Source organism: Zonotrichia leucophrys, chromosome 11, assembly GCF_028769735.1.
Source record: "Zonotrichia leucophrys gambelii isolate GWCS_2022_RI chromosome 11, RI_Zleu_2.0, whole genome shotgun sequence".
Lineage (NCBI taxonomy): Eukaryota > Metazoa > Chordata > Aves > Passeriformes > Passerellidae > Zonotrichia > Zonotrichia leucophrys.
In genome coordinates, this window is record NC_088181.1 from 12,749,348 (window position 1) to 12,768,778 (window position 19,431).

Genomic DNA, 19,431 nt, shown 5'->3' on the forward strand with positions numbered 1-19,431 from the left:
TTGAACTGTCTTATAAAATGCCTATATCAGGTCCTCATCACTCCATCAATGTCCTCCGTAAATGCCTCTAAAAAAGCATGGCTATTATATTCCCTTGTATCCCAGTAAATGTGCTGGAGAAATGAAATAGTACTCATATAAAACCTATTAGAGACTCCTGCTAAATCTTGACTGACAAATGGTGGTGGAGGGGAGGGCCTGGCTTTGGTGCATGCCTTGGTGGACACGGACTCGGCAGGTGCAGGTGGGAGCTGGAGCCAAGTGAGGACCAGCTCTGAGCTCTGTGTGCATTCATTCCACATGTTTTAGAGCCCAGAAGTAGATTCTCCTGCATTTTCTTTCCTGATGTCCATTAGTAAATGGAGTTTAGTTCCTGATTCCTTATTCTCTTAGACAAATAAGGTGATGGGAATTTTAAGTCCTACATCTTCTTGACAACACCTAGATGTACATATATGTGCAGCAGTGAATTATGGTGGTTTCTTGGAGTCACATTATTCTGGGGAGTAGAAGGATGTGCAGGGACTAAATGGTCTCTTGTGACATTTCCAGCTACAGAAGGCTCAGGCTTTGACCTCTTCCAATGGCTTGTTTTCAAAAATGTAAACAAAGGGACCTGATGGTGTTGGAAAGTGGGTGCTGCCATTTGGAACAGGCTCACAGATCTCGCTGTGGTGCCGTGGGTTGGTGGATGGTGTTAGCTTTCCACAGAATGACTTACTTCAGGTAGCACTGCAATATCTATCTGAACCCAGCCATAAGCGCCTTCATTATATTGTTTGCACTTGCTTAGAAAGAAAACCTTTTCCTTTCTAGCCACAGATTAGGCCACAGAAAGACCAATTTGTAGAGCTTGTAAATGCCACTTGTTAATCATATGCAGTACAATTATTAATTTTTTCCCTCTTCCCCCTTGGATGTATTAAGTCAACTTTTTAGCTTTTTTATGTAATTGAAATTTGCCCTTTTGTTACCTGGGCATGAATTATTTTTGAAATGTTGTCATTACCCGCCCTGCTGTGAGGTTTATCTCTTCTGTTCATCCTAATTAAATAAAACATACTGTTGTTTGCTGGTCTCGTGTTGAACTGAATTACCTGCCTGAAGGCTCGCTGGTGTCGGCTCGCTTCTTGTTGCAGCAGCAGCCGTTGACTAACACATTTACTTTTAGATTTTCATTTCAAAGGGCTCAGTTTGTGCAGTGTGACAGGTGAATGGTGAATGCTTTACAGGACTTTCAAGAGCTGAACAAACAGCAAAGGACTTATTGCTACTGCAGCCGCGTGGCAAGTACAAATGTAAGGCAGCCTTTGTGGCAGAGAAGTGTTTCCTTTGCTGCATAGAGGCCACTCAGGAGACCTGAAGGGCTCACTTGGGTATGCTGGGGGTGAAATAATCTCAGTCGTGATCTCATTTAAACCCACCCTACCTGTGTGTTCTCCTGGGCAATTTCTAGTAGGGTTGATCTCGTCTCTCTTTGTAGCATCACCCGCAGTCATGTTCTCCTTGAGTCTGGCACTGATAACGAAGGCTGCTTCAGAAGTGTAACAGTTGGAGTTTCTTTACACAGAAGTTATTTCTAGTTGATATTAGAGAACGTAAACAATGCATTCAGGTTTGAAAGCGAAGCAGAGGGAAAGATCCCTGCTTGTAGAGAAACAGTTTGTTTAAGCCTCTGATAGCACTGCAGAAAATGCATTGCTCACTAGTGAAATCCTGCTATGAGTAAAAGTACAAGAATTAACAAGTCGCTGTACTCCGGTCTCTGTTGGCTCCTGCTAGGCTCTGGAGGTTTGGTCAAATGTGGCCTAATTCTGCTTTCCAAATATTAAAAAAAATTACACAGAGGGCAAAAAGACAAGTTCTTAATATGCATATCCTGGGAAAATCCTAAACCAGTATTTTTACCCCCTCCAGTCCCAAGGCTAATCAAAATTCCTTTGTTTCCACATCTACCATTAAAATATATGCCTCCCTTGGTTGCCTGCTGACTGTACAAGTTTAACCACTCAATCGATTGGACTCACAAAAGCTGCTACTGGCTTTAGGTAGTATTTGCCCACAGGTAATTTAGAGATGGGGGTGAGGATCTAGGCACCCTTCACCAGGTGCTTAAATGTGCAGCTCTGTTCATTTCTTGATGATCCTCACCTGGATGAGATGAGGTTTTTCTGGGTTATTACTGGGGCAGGTTAGCCAAGCATCTACCTGCTGATTGCTGGAACTTGCTTCACCTGGTGGGCAGCTGAGTGTAATGAGGATAAGAAGTCTGTTAGTGGAGAGAGACTTGCCATGTGCTTTAAAAAGGGAGTGGTGCAGTGGAGAGGTGAAGTGTGTGGATGGTTTGGCTGTCTTTAGCGTGAGTACATTAATTCCCCCCCCTTTGATAGTAGTTGGGTCTGGGTTGTATGTTTAAGTGTAAGCCTAAGCTCTCAGAGTAGCTCTGTTAATTGAGGTTTGTGTTGGAAGACTGAGTAGGCTTATCAACTGTAGGGTGAAGTCCCTCTCTTGTTTTGTGGTAGTGTTTCTTACAGGCCCTGGTGGAGGTTAGATTTTAGTCTCATTTCTTACACTGCAGTTGAAAGAGCAGGAGCAGCAAAGAGATTTGATGAGAATGGTCATTCAGGATCTAATGCTGGAGAGTGTCTCCTGCTCCTTCTGCTGCCACTGAGATTGCTGCTGGGAGGATTTCCAGGGGAGCTCTGGGAAGGTTCAGGGTGCAGAGGATGCAGCAAGGCTGTGGGAGCTCCTAGATGGCACTGAGGAAACCCAAGAGACCTGGGTTGTGTTTAACATCTGTCGCTGTAAGCAGGTACAGATTTACATGAGAGAGAGTGACTGTGATTCTGCATTCTTTCAATTTCATGTCTAAAAAAATGAAAAACTAAAAGGAGGTAGAGAAAAAACATGGTAGAAGGCTGAACTTCATACTTTGGGAAGTAGAGGTGCTAAACAGAAAGAAATAAAATAAGGAAAGTAGGAAATCTGTTGCTGCAATTTGAGTATGGAGGGTGCTTGATGATTAGGTGCATAGCTTTGGCACGGAGGTTGGCTTACCTGGAGCTGTAGCTATATTATTGTTAATTTTAAATCTAAAGACTGAGAGAAGGAACAGATCTGAAAAGTTGACTCTAGCTCCATGGAAAAGTGTGTAATTATGCATAAGCAGAAAAAAAACCCACTAAACATGCAAATGACCTAAACAAAATAGCTTTTCTGCTCTTACTAGACAGTGAGAGCGCTTTCCTACCTGGAGGAGTGCATTTGTTGTGCTATACAGTTATTTTCTGTTTTAATATAGAGACATTTGAGGACAAGTGTGATTGCAGTCATCAGTTCTTGCCATTTCAACTCTTTTAGGATCATGGCTGTATCTGAACTTGGTCTGTGAGGGACTCACAATTGTTCAGGGTTTTGTACAGAAGGGGAGATCAGGTTGGTAACTGGAAAAAGTAGGCTTTCAACACTTACTGTGAGAATATACACAAATACATGCAGTGTATGATTTGTGTTCATGTGTAAATGGAAGAGAAAGCTTAGAGGAATAGGTAATATCTTTTGTTGGGCCAATTAAAATGATTGCAAAATGCAAGGAAGTTTTTCTGATGTACAAGCTTGTCTGCTGTGCTAAAAAAGCAGCAGCATTCTGCCTATTTTGCTAGGTAGGTAAATGTAGCTTTGTTTTAATTTACTTATTCGAGCTATTACTCAGATTTCTGTTGCTTCATTAGATTACTCACAGGAGTAAAGAGATACTGGGTTACATAGTAATGCCAAGCTTGTGTATTATTTATTGCTGAATTCTGTGGATGCATTTTGGTTGGGTAATTTGCTCATGGCCTCCTTTATTTCTAGGAAAATGGCATGCCTTGCCCTTCATAATTTCTTTGCTTTTACTGACCAGACTGTTCCCCCAGAGGGCATGTGGGATGTGGCAGAGTACTGAAAATATCAGGGTGGGGAAGTAGAAAAGGAGGGCTGTGTGTGACTTGCACCTTGTTTGTGTTTATACTAGAATTATGTAGAGAAAATGGTCTGTTTCTGGCAGGGATACTTTGTGGGGAATGTAGTAGGCAACTGTGGCTGCCAAAGTTGTTGCCTCAAAGATTTTTTTCTTTTTTTAAAAGATGAAGTACTTTGGTCTGATTCTGAGCATACTTGAAGAGTATGGTACAATGCATTATGAGCTGTTTTAAAATGAAACTCTGAGTGCTTGTGTTTGGCTCTTGAGTCTTGCCCAATGCTTGTATATGAGTCTATTGACCTTATTCCTATAATTTCAAGGGTGTTTTTTTTCCTGCTTGATAACAGATAAGTGATATTTGTTTTAGAACTCCAATTTGATTTATTTTGGTTACTATTTTTGGTCTCAAACACTTAACAGAGAGCTTCTTTTTTCATTCTTCTCAATATAAGTAAATTCAGAAATAAGCCTGTACATAAAGGTGAGGGTCTGAAAACCCCCAGCCCTGAGGGGCGCTTGGCAGAGGCGTGCTGTGCCTGGCTGCAGTGCCCCGAGGGTGCTGTGCAGGGGGAGCTGCCAGGGTGCCCTGCTGGGTGTCCCTGGCTGCAGCACGAGCTGCTGCTCAGGGGCCTGGGGGCACAAACCCCCTGCAGCTGGCAGAAGGATGCTGTGTTGGTGCTGGGGCTCTTGGTGTTATGCAGGCAGATTGCTCACAAATAGGGTTTGCTGGCTGCTCTGACATGCACCAGGAATTCTCCCAAAGACAAAATGCATATTTTCATAAAGAGGTATCAGAGTTATGTTTTCCCCCTTGCCAGTGGGTCTGTATTCAAAATGTGGCTCCAAAGAAAGTGCATAGAAAAATGAGCTTTTAATTTGTCACCTGCTGCCGTACCACCCTGTCCTCCTTGAGATGCCAAGTTGTAAATGAGGTTTTTGTATCCCCACACATGGCCATCCAAGAAATGTTCTCTGTTGTAGCAGTCAGTGGCACAGCTGAAGGCATCAGACTAGTGGCTTAAACCCTGCTTCTGTCTGATTGGCATGAGCAAAGCTAACGTGGGGCAAAACGTGAGCACACAAAAAGGCAGGTAGAGAAATTGCTGTCTTCAGTGGCTTTGGAGGTCCTGGCTGACTCCAGAGCAGGGGCTGCTAAAACCTTTCTGTCCCACAGTGTTAAACAAACAATTGTGCTTCCTTTTACCTTATGCTGTCCCTCAGAGTGCCATTGGAAAACTCCCTTCAAATGAACCTTTAGAAAATGCAATATTGTTTCTGCAGGTCTGATTTGGGAGAATAGTGTCTTGCCTGGCTACATGTGCTCTCTTCCACGCTGCCTGTCTGTCCAAGCACTGGGGTGGTGCACATGCCAGCTGTAAATTCTTGTCTCCTAGCAAACCTCAAACCACCTAATAAAAACATTGCTTGAGGTAGCCACCAAGAACTTGATTTTTAATTTATGCACAGATGATGATGGTTTCAAGGGAAAATAGCCCAACTGTGGGACAGGCAGGGAAATTTCCATGATAATTCCTACATATCTGTAGCCTAAGAAAATGTCGGTGAAGTCCCTCTAGCAGCTTTGTTTCCCTTTCTATAGCATCCGTCGCACTGTGGAGCTTGGGAAGCTTGAGGATTTCCTCAGGTTGCAGCCTGAGTAGCATTTCCTCCCCAGGCTGCAGCTTCTTTATTTTTTTTTCCTCCTTTGCTGGTTTAGCTCCTTGCAGTTAGGGAGGACATGGCCACAGCCCTGGAGGTGCCTTCAGGGAAGGAAAATGGCAGTGGAGGATGGGGCAGGGTGGGCCTGCCTGCTGGGTACTGAGCCCACAGTTCAGCCTCAGCCCATGGTGGGAGCTGCTGAGGCCCTGGCAGGGAGGGGATATGGTAATCCTGCTCTTTTGGGATGAAGATGAAGGCAGTTGGCCCCTTTTTCAGAGGGAATTTATCTGCTTCTGTCCTTCTTACTATCTGTTGCTGGCTTGACTTGATTTTATTTTATTGGCACAAGTTTTTTTTCTGAAGATTTCTTGATTTGATGTTGCCATGTTGGAAAAACACACACCAGCCCCTGGATTAAATACAATCTGCAAATTGGCATATGTTAAACACTGCGCTCTGGAAGGGAGCATGGAGGTGAACCCTGGCTGGTTTGAGGCTGCCATCACCTACACTCAGCAGTGAAACTGCTTTTTGCCTCTTGGCTGCCTGGCCCAGTCCCAGGGCTGTGCCCACTGCTGCTCCAGGTGAGGGCAGATCTGATGGGGTTTATTCTTCTTCTGTTTCTGGATCCTTGTCCTGCTGCCCTCCTAGCTTCCTTCAGAGCTGATTTGACCTACCAGTTCCCCAGAAGAGTAACCCTGTAGCTCTCTGCTGGCCATGCATGGGTCTGGGGTGTGTTAGGGCAGGGCAAGACTCCTTATCAGTGTCTGAGTTCCATTTTGGGTCAAGCCCTTGTGGAAAGAGCTTCAGCTGGGGAGGCTGGCCTGTGGCCCCTTGCCTGGGAGGTGGGGGTGCATATGTATCTGCAGGGGGCTGACAGGGCAGGTTGTGAGCCCCCTGAGACTGGGCCCAGCAATGATGGCCCCTGGAGCAACTGCTCAAATCCATAGTGAAGCACAGGGTACATCCTGAAAAGTTCACTGGAAGTTATGAAGAGTAGATTCAAGTTGTACAAGTGCTTGTGCTCTCTGCCATTCCTGGCACAATGCTGTGTCCCAGCAGAGGTGAGCTGGGCAGTGCTTGGTGCTGTGCCCCTGCAGAGGCTGCATGCTGCTCCTCATCCCTCTCTGGATGGGAGCCCAGGCAGGCAGGCAGCTGTGCCACAAAAGGAATGCAAAGCAGAGAAGGGCAGAACTCCTGCTGTGGGCAGGGACAAGGCACCCAGAGCAGGGTTCAGCCAGCACCTTTCACTGCTCCTGTGCTGGGGAACTGCTGCAGCCTTGTGTGAGGGAACAATTTTCTTCTCAATTCTAACTTAGTAGAAATAATGCCACTAAGAAATTAGGTTATGTATCTCAAGGGAAAGGGAGATTTGTTATTCTGCTTTTAGCTTGCACCATAGACTGTGTCACCATGGGGCCCGCACCACCAAGTGGGTGCTTGTGCTAATCCTGGCACTTAAGTGCCAGACAGTTCTTTGTTGGAGGCTGGTCTGCCTCCTGTGCTTGGGTGACAGGAGATACTGTGGTAAATTCCAGCTCTTTTGGCTCCTTTATAGCCTGTTTTCTAAGGGGAGAATTTTGACTCTGGTTGACCGAAATGGCACCATGTCCCATGAATGTCCTGCCCGGGCTAGCTCACGTTCCTAGGCTTATAATGTCACAGTGGCTTTGTGTAGGACAAAGCCTCTGCTGCCCAAAGCCCTTGCTGTCCTGGCCAGCCTGGCCTTTCTAGTTGCAGCAGTGCCTTGGGCCTGTTTGTGTTCTTACTGGAATAATTTCTGATGCAGCAAATTTTGATGGCTTTCCCTGTTAGGAAGGATCCCTCCTCCCCCTACCTTCCTCCTCCCTTCCCCCCATTTGCTTATTTTTAGTCACATGAAGTAAAAGAATTGGTTGTTTGCCAAGATGAAAAACCAACAAACAAAAACCCCAAAGCAACCACAACATTGTACCTTTCCTTGCTTTTTAAAAAACATTTCCTTGGAAGTGTAACTAATGATGTGGGTTTTTCATAGAAGCCTGTGATTCAGTGTTAAACCAATAGCACATCAAAGAATAAAAGAGACTGGTTTATTGTGTGTTTTCCTATTTAATATTACTCTTGTTCAGATTTTGGAAAACTTTGTGGTGTGAAAACATGAACAAATGTTGCTTCTTATAAAGGAGTACAGGAGAATAAGATCTTTAACTCAGCATGCTTGTGCAATAGCATTGGTTGAGCTGCAGTCTGGGCTCACAAACAACCTTACTTAAAAAAGCAAGATTTACATTTTATAAATATTTCTGCCTCTCTTTCTCTTTCTTTTGCAATACCTAACGTACACTGTCTGTTCTGCTGTTAACTCCCTGATGCAGAATTCCTAAGTTTGGACTAATAGAAAATTTGGAGGATTCTTCATTATCTGAACCTCTTGAGAAATACCAAATATGTTCCAGTAATTGTGGTGTAGTACAACAGGGAGTCACACTGGCAGTTTGTTGGAAAGGGTTTTTCCTGTAGTTATGAAAACCATACAACTATTAAAATCCCCAAAACTGAAACCACTGGGATTACTCACATACTTACAGTTAAGCGCATGCCTAAAGGTAGATAGATTCAGCATGGCATTTTTGACTGGCATTTGATTCCTAGCTTGAGAATATGAGGAAAAAAACCTCAGACCATTCTTCAGTTGCCTCAGTCCTGTGCAGCCTTTTTTTAATTCTTTATTTACATGCTAGTATATGCTGGGCTCTGGTTCATGACAGAAGCACCTGGATTTGCTGTAAAGCAAATTATTGATAATAAAGAAAGAAAAGTTTGCAAAATAGTAAGATACTCCAGGCTACTAGAAGAGACTTGGAGTCAGATTTTTTTCCCCTTCTGCCTCTGCCATGGCTCCTGAAACAATGAGCATGTGTCAATTTTTTCTCCCTCTCTATGTTTTCTATCTCAGTAGTATGCAAAGAGGACATAATATTTGTGCCTTAGAGAGTAGAGTGAATTTATTAAACACTGTGAAATGCTGGATAGGTGAAAGTGAAATGTAACACCGATGTTATGGTTCAGGTCATAATATTTGGATTTGCTTTGTTGTTGTTTCATTTTCCCTATTATAGATGATGTTTTTCCTCTTAACTCTGTTGTATAAAATGGAAAGTGATTCTTGATTTCTAGATCCAGTGTAAGGACTTCTTTCCTTGCTGTGCAGCCTTTACTGAGAAGGTGCTGGTTGCCTTGCTCTTCTGTCCACAAGGTAGCAATAGTTCCAGCTCTCTGTATTTCTCAGTTTCTCTCTTTAAAAATTTCTTCTATGAAATATTTTCAGTCTTTAATGTGACTTTCTCTTGGAAAGCATTGGCGTGTGCCTACAAGTGTACTGATATATCACCCTTAGCAGTAAGTTAGCCCACCTGTTCTTCCTGTGAAACTAAATGCATTTTGCACCTATGAAACTGTCTAAGCAATTTGCTTTGAGCCAAAATTTGGAAATATGAAGGTTGTCGAGGGTAACTAATGAGAAAAATGGTTTTGTTACACTTCTTTAAAGAAGATTAATTTGCACTAGTATCAATATGTGGGGGAATTTAATTTTAAAACCAGCCCCAGCCACTTTGTAGAAAAATATAATGCAGAACATAAACTCATTTTAGACACTACTTATTCTACTGTGTCCCATTAGTTGATGTTTACACAGTGCTTTGAAAATGTAAAGCGCTATATAAGTGCTTATTATTACTACATTATTATTATTCTCCCTCTTGAAAAAAGACCCTCTAGGGAGAGGGAGACTTGCTCTGCATTTCTTCCCTAGTGCAGATCCCACAAGAAGTATACCCACTTGTTTTGGTTTGTACATTCTTCCCTCCCCATTTCCATGATTTTGGAAAAAAAGTGTGTTTTAGAGATTAGAGCTTTTATTTAGTTTATGCTGGGTAGCTACAGCAATGAGAACATTATTTGAAGGCGTATAAAAATCTTAAAATAGCTTTTTATTACACTCTGTGCAACAAAGTGAATCACCACCCTGGCATTGGCCCCTGTGGTTTGTGGGTGCTGGGGCCCCTTGCCCAGCCTGGGCACTAAGGGATAAGCAGGAGCCAGTGGTGGTGCCCTTTGCTGGGCTCCTTGTGATGTTCCTTCTTCCACAAAGTCCTTCTTGGACCCTTGTGGGCCCATGGACAAAACTTGTGAGTGAAGGGAGTGCAGGAGAATTCTTCTCAGAGCCTGAGAAGAATTTCCCTCCTGTAGAAAGGAAGCACTACAAGTTTTTCTGCAGTACCAGAACCGCTGTTTTTCCTTCTAACCTGTGTCACTACAGGAGGACAAGACTTCAGTTTAAGTTACTTTAATCCCCTTTATTCCTTGCCTCATTATAATAAGAATGGCTTTTAGTGGGCAATATTAACCATTTGCATCCTGAAACTTGAGAGCAATTCTCTTTGCCTCCTGTTATGTATACTGTGCCATCCCATGGTGGAGGTTGTAATCATGGCAGATGAAATCTGAAGTTATTTCTGCCTAGGTACCCCTAGGCTTGCGTTGTCATAAGGTGGAGGAGCAGTAACCATAATCCTCCTTTAAGTGCAGTGTGGAGCATTTCACTCCACTCCTACTTTTACCTTTGTTCCACTGTAGTTGGGTGCTTTGGCCCCTGTCTGGCTTCACGTTTGGCTCCCTGCAGTGCAGCAGCTCTGCTTTCCAGCATTCCAAGCCGTCTTTATGGTCAGCTCCATTTTGGGAAAATGAACAGGGGAAAGAGAGTCCTTGAAAATGTGAAGGAGGGCGTAGTCTGAGGATATTGTTTATTACACAGCATAACCTGACTTAGGTTTGTCACTGAATTTGGCCCTTGGTTATGTCACACACATGGCCACTAAAAATGAGGTCACATCAGCATTTCAGCCTGGTTTCCACCAGAAATGGGGTGTTACACATGTACCCTTTGCTGGTGGTCCACTCTGAGCTGGTGTCCCTAGGCAGTAGCTGGGGTGCTGGTCAATGGTAGCTGTGGTCCCAAACCTCCACAAACAACAGCAGGGTGAAGGAAGGAGGGAAAATCTGCTGAGAGAGCTTCAGCAAATGGTGAGCAGCACATACAGGCAAATGCAGTGTGGGAGAGGCTGCAGTATGTGGGAGTGGGGATGTGGTGACAGGTTGGGCCAGTCCTGGTGGTGTTCAGAGCTTCCTTTCCTTTACTCACGTCAAGAGATAAATAGTTCAGCTGACTGACAACAGTTCCAGGCATTGTCTAAATTAAAACTGAAGTGTAAGTGTGGTCTGCTAACTCACACCCACGTATTGTGTTAGTACTTGTTAATGGGTTCATCAGCCTTGTCTCCGCAGGTCTCATGCTTTAGCTTCAGAGAGGAAAGCACTAGGCTGCAGGGATGGGATGGGGCTGGCATTGGTTGGGGGCAGCACTTTGTCCCTTGGTTTGCATCCCTCCTGGAGCTGCCAGGCCTGAAATAATGGCCCAGGAAATTGGCCATGGGCAAGTTTTGCTGTGCTCAGTGTCCAGGGACTTGTCAGTGTTGGGGAAGTGGTGAGATGGATTGGCACAGGCTTGCATCCCTCCCTGCTTAATTTCTTTCTGAATAGCAATTAATTTGGGAGTGGAAAAATATAAATTCTTATAGACTGAAAGCTTAAATTCAGAATGAAACCCACTTGGACACTGGTTTATTTAATTGATTGCAGATGGATGCTCAGAGACTGAACCTGGGGCAGCAATAGGTATATGGACTTGATATGGTTAAAAAGGACAAAAAAATTCTTCATTTTTTTGCCTCTTTTCATTTGCGACTGACAAGTTTGTAGAAACCTTGTCAGTGAAATTAGTGAAACCTGGCTCCAGGTGATACCCAGCACAACCCCTGGGTAATGCAGGGCACTTCCCATACCCCCAGAGTAGACATGGTGTAACTGGGAAAACTCCAGAAAGATCAAATCTACCTGCTTTAGCAAAGGTAGCTACCTGCAATGGAAGTCTTCAGAACTGCATTCAAGTTTCCTTGACAGAGCTCATGCCTTTCCCTCTGAGTGTAATTTTCTACTTGTATTTTATTGACACAAGTAGAAACATAGAAATGACAAAATATAAATGAAGGTGGCAGTCACCAGCCTCACTGTGGTGCAAATCGTGGGGTGCAGGGTCGGGGCCCAGCTCTGGAGCAGCTCTGTGGGACGGGGTGGCTGTCACTGGTTCCTCAGTGTCCCCACCACTGCCTGAGGACAGGGGATGTCCAAGACTCCCCCCGTGCTGCCGCGTAAACGCTAAACACAAGCAGGCACAAAGATGCTCCAGAAACACAACCGGTTTGTGTGGTGGCATGGGAGAGAGCAAACCCCCTGCAGAAAGCGCAGCTGCCCATCCCGGCCAGGCCGGCCCCCCGTGTCCGTGCCCGGGGCCGCGGGCAGCGGGCTGGCTCGGGGCCGTCCCCCGCGGAGCGCGGCACGCACAGCCCGGGGCCGGGCAGATGGCTCCTCCGGGCCGCGGGGCCCCGCTCTTCTGGGAGCGAGCCCCGCTGAGACTGCAACAACAGCAACCCGGGAGCCGGGCAGATGGTCTGCTGCCGGCCGCCAGGATAATTGCATCAGCTGGTTACTCCTGCAGTCAGCGGAGCCTCCTATTTGTACCGCTCTGAAATGATCCTGATTTGTTTTCCTTCTTTTTTTCCTCCCTTCCATGCCTTGTTTCAGTTTATGTAATTTTTGTAAGGGGTGGGCCGAGGCCGGGGGGCGGCCATCTGCCAGAGGGGTCGGTGCTGGGGTCGGTGTGCCCGCACACACCCGGCCGGACGGGGGGCCCGGCTGCGGCCTCCTGCTTCTGCACCGCGCGGGGTTCGGGGCTCGGAGAGAGGAGCCGGAGCAGCGCGACCCTTTCCAGCCCTGGTGGTGCACTGCAGTCTAAGTCCGTGTGCAATACGTCTGCCAGCCTCCACCTAAATTGCTCCACATAGCCGAGCTGCCGCTCCCTGGAGCACGCCAGCCCGAGGTCTGAATACTGCAGCAAACCCCGCGGGTCCCGGCTCGCTGCCTCCCCCTCGCTGGGTCGGCACCTCGGCCCTGCTGCGGCAGGAGGGCTGCGAGATGTCCGCCGGCGCTGCTGGAGCGGCTCTGCAGCCCTGCTCGCTCGCCTGCCACCCTCCCTCCTCCTTTTGGGCTCTTGCTTCACAGACAAAAGAGCTGCCTCTTCTAATCGGGCACTCTTCTGTTTACAGGGATTGCTGACAGGTGTGGGCTCCGTTGATTTTCTAAGACACAAAATATTTATGGCGGATAGGCCAAGGGCTCCTGGAGATGGGTGATGTCCCTGTGTGGTGTTCCCAAGAGTCTCGGTGCCTCTGTACATCTTGCTCTGGGTTCCGTGGGGTAGGGGGGCCGGGAGCAATGAAGTGGTGCCTGCTGTTTGCTCTGGTTTTAGCTCTCAGCACGGCACAGGTAGTTGCAGTAGTGCTGCTCTCAAGTTGCTCCTGACCCAGAGGTCTTGTAATCCCTAATAGTAGTAGGATTAGATTTTCGTCCAGCCAAGTCCTCTTTTCCTTTTGCTTTTCATTTTTTTTCTACTTTTGCAATACTTCACGCCCCAGCTGACATACTTCTGCCTCCTCCATTGACCTTTGCCTGGGTACTCCAGCTCCTAGGAAACACTTGCCCTTCTTTTGGGAGAAGCTTATCAACCTGGCCCTCCCCTCTATGCTGTCCTACCTGCCCCTTTGTCCTTTTTTTGTGTGCAAGATTGATTTTTTGTTGCTCTGAACCTGTGTCTGGCCCCCTCTGCTCTCATTAAGCAGACAAAATCTCTCACTTCACTTTCTGGGTGCATGACTGATTTCTGTGGGGGTAATTTTAAGACTTTGGTTGTATCTGTCAGACTTTTCCACTGGCATTAAATGTGTGAAACTTGCTGAGTTCACCTGTGTGCTGTGTAACACTGCTAGTGCTGAGCTTCCCGTTGGTGTTTCAGAGAGGGATGGGACACAGGGATGCACCAAGGGTTCTTAAAGCACCTGACAAACTTCATCTTTACAAATGGAGAGGGACTGGCCACACTACACAGCTTCAGTTGCTGCAGCACTCTGGTGGGTTCAGCTAGCAGTGGGGTGGTACCAGTATAAAATGCTGTGTCCCAATTCTGTAAAAGCTCTTTATCTACCATAATCTCCAAATCTGCAGCTGCTGGTGTTAAACCAAAACTTTTCAAATCTCCCGTTGGGCTCTTCAGGATCAGTTCTTGTTTCTTATTTTTTCCTTAGAGTCTGTAGGTGTGCATAATTATATGTATTTTTGAAAGCTCTAACTATGCCTGATTTCAACTTCTGCAAGCATCTTTGTAAGGTCAATTAAATGACTACAGAAGAAAATTATCAAAAAATGAAACAAGGGAAATGTGCATTTACCCAGATGGGGCTTGCAAGCCAAGCAAAATGTTGTGTTAGCCCAACAAATAGGTTATTTAAGCAAAGTCCTACCAACACAAACATAAGAGAGTCAAGGCTAAGTGAGTTTTGGAGCAATACAGGATGTGACCCTCTCAAGTTCAGTTATCAGGATTGCACAGGTTGAGAAGATGGGCCTGATTTTAAGGTACACTTGCAAATGGCATTGGAAGGATCCTGATAAAAGCACTCTGAGCTGAATTTTTCAAGTACTTACCCCCAGAATTCAGTTTGGGGTCTGAGCAACTGCACCACTGGATTCTTTTATTTACATAATTTATGTGAGTAGCGCCAAAAAGTCCGTGAGGTTGGTGCAGCTCTAAGAGAGGGAGGATGTGCTGTTGTACCCTGAGGAAGGCACAGGGGAGGGTGTTTTCTCCCATGCTGACACATGTCCAGCTCTGGGGGGGATCCAGGCGTGAGTGGCTCTGCCTGCCCCAGGCCTGGCAGGGCTGTGACCTTGTTCCTGGCATGGTGTGGAGCAGCATCCGGCCCTGGGACAGGGGACAGGCCCAGTGAGAGCCAGCACCGGGGCTGGTGGCTGCACTGAGGGCTCTGGAGAGGAAAAGCTCTGATGCACTCACAGCTTAATGCTGGAACTGCATTTCAAGAACTGATTCTGCTGCACTGAAATAAATTCCTATTTAATTTCCATCAAAGTTAAAAGCAAAACTTCTAAGTAGCTGGATTGGGCCCAGTGTGCTCACAGTCCCTCTGCTGCTAATCAAAAGCAATACTCTGTTGCTAATTTGAGAAGATTTTTTTTTTTAAAGTTGCTTAAAACAAGAGGAAACTGTCACATCCTGAGTGATATCCTGTGTGCTACAGCAGTGTTCTTGCTGCTTAGTGATCAGAATTTCAGCTTAAGGGAATGAAATCCAATCCCTGTAAAAATTAATTTTCTTTGTTGAGATCTTGTACTATTGCACAAGGTATTTTCTGATGGCAAAATGCAAATCTAAAATCTATATCCAAGTGAACAAAATGATTAATTAAATTAGCTGACTGGAGGAAATTCAGAGGACACTGAGTTGTTGATTTGATTTTAGTAAATTCATTTTAATATGTGAGATTACATTTTTAATACTTGAAGTTATCAGTGTTTCACAGTGCAGTTAATTATTTCTCAAACTGTATATGTTCAAGACCACAGATTTGGTATCCAGTGCTGCCTGAGTGCTGATGTGCTCTCTGCCATTGACTGCCCCCCACTCACAGGGAGCTGCAGTGCCCAGTCCTGTCAGGCAGCTTTGCGGGCTGCTACTTTGGATTTATGTTTTTTGGCTTGGTGTTGTTTATGAAGGATTTGGGCAAATGTCTGTCCTGGGCAGCACTGTTCCTGTGAGCAGTGACAGGGAGTTCAACACTGAGCCACAGCAGGAGATCTGAGCATCTTCTGGGGGATGGCAGCAAAACTCCTGCCTGTGCCACCCAGGAGCTGGGTGATTGTTTTTCTTGTATTTTCTTTCTTTCTTTGCCTTCTTTTATTTTTTTCCCCTTTATTTTGGCAGCCATCTGCTGTGCCCAGCTTCTTTGGCTTGGGGAGATGAGACTGCTGATTCCCAAAGTGGCCAGGAGGGAAGAAAGTCAACAACTTTGTCCCCTGCCTGCCTGCAGGGCCGGTGGGGCTGGCAGGGTGGCTGGCCAGGTGGGCGCTGGTGGCACGTGGTGCCTTCTAGCTTTGTACACCACAGGGAGAAAATCTGCCCAGCCCTCTGGTTTGCTCATTCTTATGTGGTGTGAGTGGCCAAATAACAGAGGGAACAAATGGGAGTTTTGGTATCTTGGCAAAGTGCTCTGCAACCCATCAAACGTGCCCTCTTTGCACACCCAGAGCCAGAGAGGCCATCAGCCTGCACTGCTCCTGTCCCACATGGCTTCTGGGTGTACAGCACAGCAGAGCTTGGGGTTATTTCCCCAACACAAGTGAGCACATGAAATCAAAGGTTTTGAGAGCAAGTATGTTTCAGCACTATTGTGTTTTACCCCTTAGTTGTGCTCAGAGCTGCTGGAGCCCTCTGTGCTGACTGAGGCTGTGACACTTGTGTGACCACAGGCCTGTGAGTGGCCTTCAGCATCTCTGAGTGAGCCCTGCCTGTGGAAAGAGGCAACAGCTAAAATTAATTTGGCTCTGCCCCCAGCATCAGGGGGTGATTTACTCCTATCTTTAGTATTTGAAGTCAAACTTAATGAAGATGGATATGTTGACTCCTCTCCTTAGTTATTTATTGGCTTTTCAACCTGGGTATACCTGGTAAGGCGTACATTTGCATTGCTACTGGGAAGTTTGCAGTCTAGTTAATTTTTCTGGTTTATGTTTGATATGAAACAGCTACATAGCTTAAAACACCTGGAGAACACAAATAAATCTTTTAGAAAGATGGTAAATAACATTTTTTATTAAGATAAAAAGAGCATTAAAAGGGAAGAGGAAGGTGCTGCCCATGTCAATACAGATGTGAGTGAGTGTGTGTTAGCCCACAATAAACAATGCTGGGCATTAGCTGGGGTACAGGGGTGGGTTTGGTGGATGCTGAGGATGAGGAGAAGGGAGGATGGTGAGCCTGGCTGCCCTGGTGGCTGTCCCCTGGCATCCCTGCCCATGCAGGCAGGGTCATGCAGCTGCCCCTGCCTGGCACCACAGCGCTGGGCTCTTCTTCCAACACTTTGCTTCCAGCATAGCAAGGACTACCTGCTGGGGAGCAGGGCAAGGGGATTTCTGTCAGGTTACCAACATACATAGCTGTTTGTTCGGGTACTGTGGTACTTTTTTATTTATTATTAATTCCTTCTTGTCTATTAAGTTGAGAGTGTAAATGTTTAGCAGTGGTAGGTGTTTAGTAACTTGAAACACTGTTGCAGCTCTTGAAGGATGGTATTTCTCGTTTTGAAGCCTTCAGCTGTTGGTGAAGGATAATGTAAGAAAACTCATCTGCCAGAGGTGATTATCCTGCCTTGCCATCCCAGCTGTAAATTTGGGTGAAAATGATCCTTAGTCTAGTTCAAATTTCTGCCTGGCAGGACCAATTGTATATCTATAAACTATCCTATTGGAAAAGCCAACTGTAGCCAGGAAATGACTTTTATGTTTTGAAAAGTATTTGTTGACAATGTAGAACCTGATTGCTAAATAAAAAATTCTAAATAGATCCTCAAATCAGATGCTCTCTCTGGGAAAAAAAAGAGGTTGCAGGTATGTGTACAAACATACATAAACACCCAGATATATTTATGCTGTGAATCTGTGATAGCTCCTAAACCAAAGCCCAAACAAGTTATGTTACCAGATGCCTGGTTGGAGACACCACTGAGCTGATACATATTAGAAAAATACTATTCTGGGTGGTTAGCACAAGAAATGTCTATGTGTGGGATATCTTTAGCTGTTTTCTTAAGATATGGTGAAAATTTTTGGTTAAAGCTTTGACATCTAATAATGGTTCACCCTTCCATGCAGGCATATTCAGTTTGGCTCTTGAACATCTGTCCTTTTCCACCTCATGTTGGACACACAGACAAAGGCTATGAGTGTTGTCCAGGAGTGATAATGTCCTGTGGGGGTGGGTAGAGGAAGGGCCGCTATGAAGAACAGTTTTCTCCTTGGGTTTGTGTGTTTAAACGTAGATCACCAAGAGCTCTCTCAAAAAGTACAATTGCTCTCACTCCCCCCTCATAGTGCAGCCACTGTACTGTGGATGAGTGAGGCTGGGTGGTCAGAAAGTGTATTTATAGCCAGCATTTCCTGTTCTTGTCCAATATGCAAATGTTAGATTTAATTAAACAAGAAGTAATTTTTATTCAGAACTATCTGTGCCTCCAGAAACAGAATGACTTCAGGATTAAGCTCATGATAAAACATGAATGATTGAGAGATTATTGTATTGGGGGTTTATTTATTCTCTTTAGCAATGAATCTTCTGTCAGACTGAGTATCTCAGCATTGTTTTCCGCTTCCCCTGCTCACTGGGATCCCTGGGCAGGACCTGCTCCTGCAGAGGAGCTCAGTGTCCCCAGGTAGCAGAGACCAGCAGTGTCCTGTGGGGCAGTGGCACCTCCAGTGGCAACACCCTCTGCAGGCAGGAGGGCAGCACCACCCCTGCCAAAGATGTGCTTCCTCCTCCTCCTCCTCCTCACGGGTGCTTAGGAGAGGCTGAAATTGGCCTAATGAGGGTGGGCAAACAGGAACTGCCTCTGGGAAGCAGTGGGAGGATCCAGACTGATAAATGATTTGAACAGGATAAATACATCACTTTCTATCAGTCTCTTCTCATTTGGGAGCAGGTCCATCTTTTCTTCCCTTAGTTAAGCTCAATTAAGTAGAAAGACAAGATCCACCCTTTTCTTAAAAGTTGCAGAGTAAAAAATCAGGCTGATAGGTGAGCTCTTATTTTTCCTGTCTGCCCTGTGGGATATTTTCAGAAAATGTTCATAATATATGTTTAAGCTGCTTTCCAACTCTCTGGTAAATGATTTTACTTTTTAAGCTCTCAAATTTTATTAAATTTGAATTTTTGTTCTCATTTCAGTCTATAGAAGTGCAAAAGACATTTTTGAAACCATACGCTTTCTGGCATTTGAAATGAATTATTTCCAATCCCTATTAGGTTAAAAAGAAAATAATCTGACTTACATATGTGAGTCAGACTCCAAGATTTAGGAAAACATAGAATGGCAGGAGGCAATGGCATAAATTGTTGGAGACTAATTCCATGCTATGTATTTAATGTTAAATATTTTGTGAGCATGTGGATCCTATAGCTTGATCAAAGCTGTACATTATGTTCTGTGAATGAAGAGTTAATGTTAATAGCTGGGGTAAAACATGTTTCTAGCTTTGCTCTTTTTCAACAGTCAAGTGAAAATTCTCCTAATGTTTTATTACAGCAAGAGTTGTATGATATTTTTTCTTTCTTGTTAAATTTCTGTGATGTTTCCACCCTCTCCCCCAGTGGCAATGTTGAATCTTGTTTTATAAGAGAAGGATCATTACATATAATCAAGTAATTTAAACAAACGATCTCTTAGCTCAAGGAGACACATACTGTAATATAAACTTGCTGAAATGAAAAGCTGCTGTTCCAAACCATCACACTGTATTTTTGAGTTATTAAAAGCTCTCTCATTTTGGTTTTGTGAACAGCCCTGGCTGCCAGAAGTTTGGGGTTTTCACTGGTCCCATACCTGTTGGCTGGTGTTCTGATGACAGCACACCAGTGATGGAGGTATTAATCTGTCTTGTTCCCAGTTAAAGTGTAAAGGGTGTTAGCTTGCTGCCTTTGAAAAAGGTGGTACTACAGCCCCAGCTATTGCAGCACCCTGCTGCTAGTGACCCTTCAGAAGGTGCTGTTACCTGCAAAGCCAGCTCTGGGTGGTGCTTTTCAGGTG

General features: G+C 45.1%; 1 protein-coding gene across 5 annotated transcripts in view; it reads left to right on the plus strand.

Moving 5' to 3' along the window:
• ZNF423 (zinc finger protein 423) overlaps positions 1-19,431 on the plus strand; it is a 280,738-nt gene that overhangs the window by 61,990 nt on the left and 199,317 nt on the right. Inside the window, exon 1 of one of the 5 annotated variants that reach the window (XM_064723044.1) lies at positions 2,327-2,359. The exons of the other annotated variants lie outside the window; for them this stretch is intronic. The gene's annotated coding sequence lies outside the window, so the exon portion shown is untranslated. Of the gene's footprint in view, positions 1-2,326; positions 2,360-19,431 lie in introns of those variants that run through there. 5 annotated transcript variants of the gene reach the window in all.